At 43.2% G+C, this 12,146-nt stretch overlaps 1 protein-coding gene across 1 annotated transcript in view; it reads left to right on the top strand.

The window, feature by feature from the left end:
- Positions 1–10,061: 10,061 nt before the first annotated feature.
- Positions 10,062–12,146, top strand: part of basp1 (brain abundant, membrane attached signal protein 1) — a 47,254-nt gene continuing 45,169 nt past the window's right edge. Inside the window, exon 1 of the mRNA XM_085389779.1 lies at positions 10,062–10,198. The gene's annotated coding sequence lies outside the window, so the exon portion shown is untranslated. The remainder of the gene's footprint in view (positions 10,199–12,146) is intronic.

Genomic DNA, 12,146 nt, shown 5'->3' with positions numbered 1-12,146 from the left:
AGGATGATAACACACACCTGCAGCTGATCAGCCTCGCTGGGGGAGCTACTTTGCAGTGTGGTTGAGCTCTCTCCGACGCTGGATCGTTGCGTGAGACTTCCCGTCAGTTTCCCAGCTAGATGTCTGTTAGTGTGAGGTTGTCATAGTGTGAAGTATTAACGGCTGCCTCTGTGTTCTTCCTGCAGGAGTGTAGAGACAGGAGGGCAGTGAGCGTGGGTACTAGGAACACTAGGAAGCAGACTTTCGGAGCACAGACACTGGGAAAAGACACTGCATGGGAGTCGGGAGAGCGCACGGGGATTTATTGTGGTTTATATTTGCAACACTGTAAATAAAGACACTGCTTCATTTGAAGAGTTCTTTGTTTTGGGTCCTAGTTCCCCACATCCCCACGGTCTGCCTGCTCAAACCTTGACACCTGAGAGTTGAGCCTCTCAATGATCACCTGCTGGCTTGCTCAAGAAGCCACATTCATAAACTGTATGGGTGCACACCTGCTAATTAGGGATTAGTAACAGACTGATTAAAATACTAGAATATACTAGAAGCTGGTGCACGGACCTGTTGAATGGTCTGTACTTTACAACAAGCCATATCATTTATCAGATATTTCCCTCAAACGTACTCTAAAAGGTGCCAATAATACAGTTGATGAGGTTGAGTTCAATGAGTCAACTCAGTGGTGAGGCCTAACTGACACCTACCTGCATGTCAGAGCACCTGTTAGTCAAAGCAGCAGTCCCTAAACTCTAAGAGTTACCAAAACTCAAAAGGAGAACATTAAAAAAAGAGACCGTTTTGCTGCTTGGCCAAAGCGAACCTGAGTCTGCTAACCCTGTGGCCTGAGAGCATCATTTCTTTGGACGAGATGACTAATTCTGACCTGGTGCAGAAGGCCACACTGAAACTAAACGTTTCCCATGAAAGCAAAAGCTTACTTCATGGTGCTGGACCTGAACCTGAGGGAGCAAAACTGTTTCCTGGATTATATAAAAGTGTTTGATCAGGAAATGTTGGTAAAGTCTATACTGCTGTAGAAGTAAAGCTAAAAAAATGCCGATGTTTCACAGTGAATAAATTTGCTTTCAAAAGTGCATTCGTCTGTTTTGGCTGCACTTTAGGCACAAAATGTTTGCAAACCACTGGTGTAGAGGTTTCTTTTTCTCAGGCTACATTAAGAGAGTTTAGCTGCTTCTCTAATCATAACCTCGTGAGATGCAGGCAACTTCTAAGGTGCTTCTGAAATGTTTTCACTGTGGACTCTTTGTATTACTGTGTGCTTGTTTTAAATTTGTGCAATACCAAAACCACAATGATGCATGTGGTGCACAATCCTGTGACTGTCAGCAGCTCACGTAGGAGTGGAAATAAAATGTGAGGCAACCACAGAAAAGAAGAAGAAATAATGCGGTTTAAAAGAAGGAGAAAATAGATTTCTGACATATCATCCTGAGAAAGTTGAATAAGGTGAAGCAGGAATGCACTAACCAGCTAATTCCACATATTCCAGCAAAAAGGCCATTAAGGTAGCCAAGTATGTTGGCAAGTCTACAGCTGAGAGTGTGTTCTTGCACCAGAAGTCATGCAAAGCTGCCGGATTTGGGAAATTTTAAGGTTTCTGACTCATACATTGATCTGGCCTGAGAGTTACTGCAGATCCAGCCAATGTAAGCTTTGGAACAAATGAAACTCTGTTTCACAAACGCCAGGCATGATGAATTTAGGCCAATGCTGGACCAAGAGCTTTTGGGTACTAGGATACAGTATTTTTTAAATTCTGGGTAGCTGAAAAGAGCAAAATGCTATTAACACGTCTGTCTGTTGTGTCAGACTCAGCTGTTGGTGGATTGATGAACAGCTGTACTGCACATAGTTCCAGAAGTTAAGGGGTTTAAAAAAGGCCTCTAAGCCAGAGCTGCTCGAACCCTCGAACGATTAACATCTCTTGCTGCTTTTCAGAGGCGTCTGGTAAAAATTTCCTCTGGGAACAAACAAGGAAATAGTGCTAATAATGTGGTTTCATCAATCAAAAAACTATTACTTTCAACTTTAACCCTCTTAATTGTCATTAGTGATGGCGAGTCCTAATTCAATGCAATGTACATCGGCTTAAATGTCTTAAAAGTTTTTACTCTCCCATTTCGTCAAATCAGTGCTTACTTAGAAATAAAACATACAAAAACTTGTTTCAGTAATTCGTGTCTGAATGAGTCCAAAGATCAGTAAATGGAAGCAGGGCAGCACTTAAAACTGCGCTGTTGCCTTCAGGTAGTTTTCTCTGTGTTAATGTAGAACAGTGATGGAGGATTTTCAAGAAATCAAATGAGACTGTGGAGCAACAAGGATTAGTTTTCCCTCTCATACCTCGAGCTCTACACTCTTCATTCACTTCCTTCTCGCTTCTATTTTTCTCAGAGACGCCGGTGCTGGTCACCTGTCTGGACTCTGTCATCTCAGCAACCCTTGACCTCTAATTTGCGGCCGTGTCAGAGGTTAAGTAACACTCGTTCCCTGTAGCGATGGTCTTTAAGCTCCTGAGGATTTCATAATCAGGGTCAAACTGGATTTAATGGGAGCACTGAGCTCAGCCCACCTCTGCAAATTCACACTAACCTGAACATCCCTCGACTTCTGGTCTTGACCCTTTGTGTCAAGAATTTGTGAGATTTGATATGTGGGCGCTGATTATGAGTGAAAGACTGATCCTTCTCTTGACTGACGTGAAGCTGCTGAAGCACTTAGCGGTGTAATCTCTGCATGTGTCAGCCCGTTCACTAATACACTCTCACACTTACCTGTTTTAGAACTTCAGGTGTAAATGTTGGACTTTCTCCGACAGCACGTGTTTATTAATTGTGTGTCGATCGTTTATGTTGTGATGCTGTCATGATGAGCTCATCCATCATTGTCAACCCAATGCTTGATGTCGGCTAAGAGCTGACATGAGTTACATATAGAGAAAATAAATAAACCATGTTAAAAATATGCATATTTCTGCTGTAAAGCTAATCATTATAACACGCCACAGAGACCGCCGAGAACCTGGATCTGCAGTTTTTGGTGTTTTTGTGTTGACTTCATTTTTCAGCCCTGCAGGTTGTTATTTTTATTTTTCTGTGATTGATTTTAAAACTCATGGGAACGAAACCTCAGTCGGACATTAGTGGAAATCAAAGGTTACGCAGCATTTAAATACCAGCTGCTGAAGAAGCCATGGGCCAGAATTTGCAGATGTTCGTGTAAAACAGAGAAGCGATTCTCTCTGTGTCCATTGTTGTAATCCTTTCATCATGTGAATCTGGATTTATGATCTGGATTTGGATTTGACAATGTAGTTTATGTGACAAGGGGACCAAATCAATAATAAATTGTATGAAAAATGTGTTTAGTGTTAGAGAATCAACTTATTAAGAGACAAATTAGAAGACAATGTTGGATGTTGACAGAGGAACTAAAGAAATGTGTCTGAAATCTGGAACTGATCATCTCTTGGTTTACCAATACTGCAGGATTATAAGAGTCATTTTTTTCTCTTGTTGTTTGATGCTTTGCCAGCATCTTAAAATTTCAAAGTGCCCAAAACAGGATGAGGAAGACAAACATTTCCTGTGACTCTTTTAGACTTCTCCTAAAGATGTAAGATAACCGGACTGGGAATTATTTTCTTCCAGGACTGTGTCAGTGGTGAAGCCAAAACAGACATCCTCCAACCGGTATCATGCTGCGAGGAAGACAGAGAGAGCAGAAGACTGACTGTGGCAAAATAAAACACTGGAAGAGACGAGGAGCAGCAAAATCAGGTAACTCCGGCCATTTGAGAAAGTCCTAAATACTGTAAATGCAAACAGTGCTCTAAATATGTGCACAGCTTTTTAACGTTACGTTTGTTTATCATTTATTTTTATATGTACGTTTACCTGCATGTTGAGATGGGTAGTTGTGCAAACTTGTTTCATTAAGTAATCTCAGATTTAAAGTAGGAAACAGTCTGCACAGTGTTTGCCTTCAAATCCATAATTTAGTAGTTTTGTGGTCATTGAGTCACTTTTGTTGATTTGCACTCTAATTCTTATCAATTTTGTGATGTGTTTTTATGTTTATGCACCCTGTTGTTGTCTGTGTAATAATAATAAAAACAGTGTTCCTATAACTGTGCACACAAATCAGGAAAACTGATTTTTTTTTCACTCAACGCATAAAAATATTGTGTGAACTGCTCTAACCAATAAAAAGCATCTAAATTTTTAATGTAAGGTTTGCTAAATTTGTCTCCGTGAATCGCTACCTTATCGTGGTGGAGGGGTTTGTGTGTCCCAGGGATCCCAGGGGCTATGTTGTCTGGGGGCTTTTGCTCCCTGGTAGGGTCTCCCATGGCAAATTGGTCCTGAGTGAGGGACCAGACAAAGAGTGATTCAGAAGACCCATATGAAGAGAAGATCGAGGGAACAGTTTACCCTGCCTGGGATAGGGTTACCGGGGCCCCGCCCTGGAGCCAGGCCCGGGGAGGGTGCCCGAGGGCGAGCGTCTGGTGGCCGGGCCTTAGTCCATGGGGCCCGGCCGGGCACAGCCCAAAAAGGGGACATGGGCCCATCCTCCCGCAGGCCCACCACCCGCAGGAGGCGCCATAGGGGTCAGGTGCATTGTGTGCCGGGTGGCGGCCAGGAGCGGAGGCCCTGGCGGACTGACCCCCGGCTGCCAAGACTGGCAATCGGGACATGGAATGTCACCTCTCTGGTGGGGAAGGAGCCTGAGTTAGTGCGTGAGGTTGAGAAGTACCGGCTAGATATAGTCGGGCTCACCTCTACGCATGGCTTGGGCTCTGGAACCAGTCTCCTGGAGAGGGGCTGGACTCTGTCTCAGTCTGGAGTTGCCCCTGGTGAGAGGCGGCGGGCTGGGGTGGGTATTCTAATATCCCCTCGGCTTGCTGCCGGTACGTTGGGGTTTTTCCCGGTGGATGAGAGGGTTTGTTCCCTGCGCCTTAGTGTCGGGGAACGGGTCCTGACTGTCATCTGCGCTTATCAATTCAATTCAATTTTATTTATATAGCGCCAAATCACAACAAAAGACGCCTCAAGGCGCTTATGTGCTGAGTGGCAGTTCAGAGTACCCAGCCTTCTTAGAGTCCCTGGGTGGGGTGCTGGAAGGTGCTCCACCTGGAGACTCTGTTGTCCTGCTGGGAGACTTCAATGCTCACGTGGGTAACAACAGCGAGACCTGGAAGGGCGTGATTTGGAGGATCGGCCTCCCTCATCAGAACCCGAGCGGTGTTTTGTTATTGGACTTCTGTGCAAATCACAGTTTGGCCAAAACGAACACCTTGTTCGAACATAAGAGTGTCCATAAGTGCACGTGGCATCAGGACGCTCTAGGTCCTGGTGCCACGTGCACTCGATGATCGATTTTGTAATCGTATCACCAGACCTGCGACCATATGTTCTGGACACTCGGGTAAAGAGAGGGGCTGAGCTGTCAACTGATCACCACCTGGTGGTGAGTTGGATCAGGTGGCGGGGGAGGACGCTGGACAGACCCGGTGCACCTAAACACGTAGTGAGGGTGTGCTGGGAACGTCTAGCAGAGGCCCCAGTCCGCGAGATCTTCAACGCACACCTCCGGCAGAGCTTCAACAGCATTCCGAGGGAGACTGGAGACTTAAAATCTACAAGCCACTGCTGCACTGAGGTAACATTTTGTACGCAGGCAAAAGAAGTCCACTGTCAAACTTGAAAGTTGCGTTTTAGGGTTTATTCATCCAGTTTGGCGAGCAATAACAAGGATCCATTTTTGTTGCTTCCTGCTGTTTCTCCTGCTCTGGGGGAAAAAAAACATAGGCCCACCCCAGTGCATGCTGGTCCTATACCAGTCTCTTTATTTATAGAAAAATGGCCGTACAGTTCTTCCTGACTAACTTAACAAGATAAACAACAAAACAAAACAAAACAATGAAACAAGTATTAACCTACAAATAAAACTTGTGAATAACCCAAAAAAAGCAAAAAAGTAAACCAACAACAAACTTTAACAAATTTCAAAATAATTAAAAAAAAAAAGTTTTTAATGAAAACCAGTAAACAACCATATAATACGGTGGTGGGGAAATCAAATGCACCGAATCTTCAAAAAACGTCAGCAAATAGAAAAATGCTGCAAAAGCTCACAAAGCACAATCACAATGTTTTTCTTTCCTTGACGTTTTTCAGGGAAAAAAACACTGATGTTGTGGAGGTTTTTAAAAAAACCTCACAAAAAAGACAAATACGATGCACTTGGCGTTGCCGGGTTAACTTTTATCTGGCCTGGTACGATCACACATACGGTACAAGGTGCTTTGAGGAAATCTTTAGTAAACACAGTTTTATTTATGAAATTTTTAATCCCAACCTTCATCAATATTCTTACATTTACACACTTTAGGCCACAAAACACAAACTGCTGTATTATGTGAAGGACCACTTTGCCTTGGTTAACCAAAAAAAGGTTCGATCTTATTAAACTAGCCTCAGTGACTCCTAATCCCCCCCATTAATAACCATAAAGCCTCATCAAACAGACATGGAACCGCCTTAAGAACCACTAGTCTCCTCCAAGGATTCCTGAAACTTCTGAAGGACTTGAGAGTAAATAAGAAAGGAGAGAGGAGGAGAAAAAGAGACAGGGTTTGATAATTACTTTCAGTCAAGCTTGTCTCCACCTCCTCGTGATTATACCGAAGGCTAAATCTAATCTTAACTGCTTACCAGCAAATTATGATGCAGCAAACTCTTTCAGTCCGGGCAGGTCGTGACGAGCCTGATTATTACCATTAAGCCCTCATAAAGAGGCAGAGGTCCCGCAAACGCTTTGAAACAGTAAGAGTTCTTTGGCAGGTTTGTTTTAAAGACCGTGCCCTTTTCAAAAGCAGAGATTGCAAATTAATTTCCCCCACTATTTTGTAACTTAAAGGTTTGCTGTAGCCATAACAGGCTGAAAATGTTTGATTTGATGGCTTTGTTTTAATCTGTTCGAACCCTAAATATGTGGACAAAACGACTATTTCAGTCTCCACATTTCAGTGTAAAACATAATCACAAATTTTCCTCTAGGTTCTCTAAGGAGTCTTTCTCAGAAGTTCTATGTTAGCTTCACTGAAACTGAAGAAGTGGACTCTTATAAATCATATAAAGCTCAGTGCTTGTTTGGGTGAATTTAATATTCCCCAGTTATTATTTGGGTTGAGAAAGCAAAAGGAGTTCGTGTAGCATTTTCTATCATGTTTTTAAACAACATTCAGGAAACTGTGTGCTGTATAATTAATGCTTAAATAATGCTGTTAACTGCGGTTTGACTGTCGTGACTCATCTTCACCACATCATCAAAACCAAATGCTTCAAAGCTCCTTTTGAACTCGACTCTGATGTTTGAAAGCATTTCTTCTGCTAACCTCAGGCCATATCTTTACTTCAGTTAATCTTCCAGTTCACTGTGCACCAATGAGCAGCTGCTCGGCCCCAGATGATAAGGTGTGGAAGTGCACTCAAGTGGATGATTCATCTGCAAATGAAAAAACTGGCACAGGAAGCCAAATACTGTCAAACTGCTGTTTATTGGTCCTCTCATCATCAAACGCATCGTTATGAACTGCAGGTCTGTTCTCGAGTTGTTTACATGTGCGGTAATTTTATAAGCGAGGAGATTAAAATAAAATGATGCAAATAAAGAGTTTTAACCTCCTGACATTCACCAAGTTGCCAGGAAATTGTTTAGGTGTAGGTTTAGGGCTGGGTAGGATTTTAGCCATTTGCTAAATATGCTTTATGTCATACATGAAAGGTTGCTGGTTCCTGTCAGAGACACAATTCCTACCTACCTGCTGTGGTGACCCCTTGTGGCACAGGAGCAGCAGATGGTAGCGATGTGGCATTCAAATTAAAAGTCAGGAATGCAAAACCGTGATGCCTAGATGCAACTACCTTTACCTTTGTGGACCTGACCCTGATGAATTTGGCTTTGCTGCTGGCGATGTTTCAGTCTGGCATTCTTTGTCTTGCACTCAGTGTTGGCTGGACCCAGTTGTTTTTTAAAGGATGCTCAGAATAGATACTCTTTTATTCCTCACAAAAGACTCTGAAAGAGTTCGTACATGTACAAAAGGTGCAGGCCACCTTAAAACTGCCCTCCTGTTGGTGGTATGTGATAATGTTGGGAAAGAAAGGAAGGACTATGGGATGTGAAGGGTCACTTGTAGTTCATAGGCAGTGGGATCATCTGAGAACATGCAAGATTTATCAGCAGCTCTGTGCAGGGGTCAGGTACAGCCGGGTAAATCGGGTCACTGCATCTCCCAGAACAAACTGACCTCTCCCTAATCCCAATACACTTCCTGCCAGAGGGAGGGGAGGGGGCTGCACTTTGTTGGTCTTCACCATGGGAATCCCTTTGGAGGAGCTGAAATGTTGATAACAAACTGCTGAGTCTCAGTGTGACATTGCAGAGGCAACAACAACACATTTAAGTTGTGGATATGAAAATGCACTTAAAGTGGACTTATTGTGGTTTTCCTTTTTCTCTGTGACATTTATACAGTTCAGTGATGGATGCTCACATTAACCATCACAACTACTTTCAAATAAAATAGGTCAGAATAAAGTCAAGTAATCCTTGTGAGCCAAACACTCGGCATGATGCCAGTGACATGTGATCTGCTTAATATGATCTTTTCGGGCAAACAACTCTGACTCTCTGCTTATGAGAAGCAGCCAATCAGAGAAAAGTTGGCTTACAGAGAGAAGCACTAAAAGCCTGTTGGTCACAGAAGAACAATGAACTGAGGAGCTGCACCAAGGCCAATTATACGATAAATAAGAGTTTTTCTTTAATAGAAACATACTTTTAGCTGCTGCCTTACAAGTAGAGAAGCTTGCGACCACTCTTGAATCTGTGATCTTTCACAGATAAGGCGAATGTTACAACCACTAATTACTATTGTTCTTTAATTATTTTTTTTAAGAAGGATTACTTTGAACAGTTCACATGAAAATCCTGAATTCAAATGATTCAAGGAATCAAAAACTAAAACTTTTCAAAGCCTTTTGTTAAAGCTCATAAGTTCACCTGCAAACACTGTGACGTGACAGCCCTGCTGTCGACACTGACAAGGATGAGATTCCCCTGTGACAGAGAGGAGAGCAAGTCTCTGAAGAGAAACTAATAGCTTTACAACATAAACGCCCCTTTCCTTTTATTTGACATGAACTAACTTTTTAGCTCTGGTTTTATGTGGAGCATCAACTCTTTGCAAACATTGCCATCTAGTGTCAAACTTTAGGTAATGCCGTGCAGAAAATATGGTTATTACACATTCACCAAACCTTTCTGCTGTACTTAAACAGATGTAAACACATACAGATAAATACAATGACTTACTATTTCTGAAGCCCTCAGAGATTAAACATTAAAACATAAACAGTGGAGCATTGAGAAGCGGGTAAACATTTTTTGGAGTCAACAGTTTTTCCTAAAATGTGAAACAAGTTGAGTTTTTTTTTTTCATTTTTATTTTGTAAAATCTGGTCCAATAAACAGATGACAGTTTCTTCAGTCTGTGAATCAACAGGTGCGTCCCGCCTACCAACAAGTCCTCGGAAATACGTGAATAAAGTGAACAGCAGGGGGCGCTCTAAAGCAACGACTGACGAAAGACGGAGCGCAAGAATGAAGTATTGCAACTAAAAGAAGCGCAGAGAGAAATTTCCGTTCCTAACAATATCAGAGTAATTTTTTTTTTTACTAAATGCATAAATAAAATAAAATGAATCATTTTGTGTGAAGGATTGAAAAAAATGAGCTTCACGTTTGGAGACACCGCTCGGTCACACATATGCAGCAGCACAGCAGTGATAAAATGATCATAAAGCAGCATTAAGTGTTTTATGATCCTAAAGAAATAAATGAAAATAAAGACGCGTGCACCACAGAGCTTTAATAAAGCGAGTCGTTAGGAACAGGTACGTTTTCTTCACGCTGCTGCTCTGAGTGCACACCGCTCGCGCGTGCACGTGCGTTCAGATGCGTGTGCGCGCAGGCGGAGGATCGCCGCGGAGCCGTACCGTGTAGCAGGCACAAGCCGCTGGGCGCGCAGGAGAAGCCGCAAAAAAATCCAGCAGCCGCTGCTTGAAGCTGCCAGGAGCGCAGAGAACGTGTCGGAACTTCAGTGCACACGGTAAGAGCTGCTCCATCGCCCCACTCTCCTCTTTTACTGCCCCACGGAGCCGCTCACATGCTCGTGGCTCTTTTATTTTCTTTATTCCTTTTGTCTTTTCCCATCTCTCCGTTTGGACAGCCGCGCGGAGCGAGTGCAGGGGATGAGACAAAGGACGTGGAGATGTCGTGAAAAAAGAAGGAAATCAAATATTTTTTAGAAAGGGAGAAATTAGGAAACTGTAAAATTCTGTTTTCTTCTGTGCTCTTTTTTTTTCTCTTTTTCTTTTCCAGGCGACAAAATGTGCACGAGTTTAAAAAGGGGTGTGTACAGTCTGGGAGAGCACGCGCTCAGACACGGTCTCGTTTTTCTCACTTTTATTGAGGGAAAAAAGCAAAAATCACCTCGACAGCGCTCAAAGTGCGATCGAGCAGCGTGCTCTTTATTATTTATTGATTGCTTTGATATCGTTTATGATTATATAATTTCCACAGACTGCTCCGCACCGCAGAGGGGAGGGGGGATTTGGGGCTCGGTGGTGGGGTGGGGGTGCCCCCCTCATAATTCGCAGCCAGTAAACAGTTGAACATCCAGAAATAAGAAGAGTGCTCTTCTGCTCGCCCCACCTCTTTGTCTTTGTGGAGGTGTGACACCGTTCTGCCTGAATGCGACACGCACGCGCGCACATGCACGCACTCAGTGACTCGTATCACATGCACTCTCTAACCACATCAGTCCGTGTCATGATTCAGATGAATTATTGATCTCATATTCTCGTTTTATTGCACTCAGAAGGAGTATGGAGGAGGGATGGGGGGTTGAGGAGCCTCTGTGGGATGATGTTGATGAGGAGGAGGAGGATGAAAAGGAGGAGGGTGGGGGTGGCTGATGGAGAATCTAAGCTGCATTCTCTCCCGCACAAACACAGAGTTCATCTTTTCACTCGTCTTCTTGTTTCTGCCGCTGCTCGAATGTATCGGTTTGCTTACGCAGCGAGTCAAACTTTATTAGCCGTACCCCGCCGGTTAATTGCCTGGTCCTTTGTTTGCCGCGGCACGCATGCGCATTAGGTGTAGGGTGTGGATGGGAGAGATGCCACCTTGCGTATCAATAGGATGGAGAGGAGGCGGACAGTCTTTCGGGTTTTGGTTTAGTTGTTTATTTGCGTGAAAAAAAAAAGACAATAAACGATTAAAATGTGACGAGGAGGGGTTGTGTGTCTGTGCGCGTGTATTTTGGGTTGTCTGCGTGTTTTTTCCCCTCCGTTTCTCGGTGATGTGACGCTGTGGATTGTGTGTGCGGATGATGGTTTGTGTGTGAATGGCGCCTCAGTTGTGGTGGTGCTGTATCGGAATTGGACTGTGCTGCAGCGATGTGCTGAAATAACTGATTAATCGGGTATTGTAATGATTAATTATGATAATTACTTCACCTGAAATCACAATGAAACCGATGCAGAAATGACAAACAGCATTATTTGCTTAAAGAAGGTTTTGTTGGACAATTTTAATGATTTTCTGGCAAACTGTCACCTGCACAGTTCATGCACTGTAGCAACAGATAGTTAGGACATTCATAGACATTCAGTCTTACAGCTCTGAGCCCACCAACAGCTGAAGTCAACATACAGGAATCTGCAGTCTGTGGGAGTTTTTTGCTTGTGTTGACTTACTGCTGAAATCAACCTTTTACCTGACACAGCAAGTAAAGGTGTGCAGCGAGGGCGCGTCACACCTAGGGTTGTAAAATTAGTCCAATTCAGATTTCATTGACATTTTCCTCCTTTAACAATTATTAAAGGAAGATAATGAAGATAACGTTCGCACTGTGCTGCTCTGCGTTTCCTAACAGTGCTCTGACCCTGTTGGTGTTTACTTCATTTCTTTCTATATTTCCATTCCTATTTCAGATGAATTACAATCAAATTTCAAGGGTACGTTGCAACAGTTAAAGAGATGCGTTCAATAAA

The sequence above is a fragment of the Rhamphochromis longiceps genome, linkage group LG18 (genome assembly GCF_057381845.1).
Source record: "Rhamphochromis longiceps isolate RC_006_pf linkage group LG18, R_longiceps_female_GT1.1, whole genome shotgun sequence".
Taxonomy (NCBI): Eukaryota; Metazoa; Chordata; class Actinopteri; order Cichliformes; family Cichlidae; genus Rhamphochromis; species Rhamphochromis longiceps.
The sequence above is the reverse complement of the archived record's forward strand: the minus strand, read 5'-3'. Positions and strand labels throughout refer to the sequence as shown.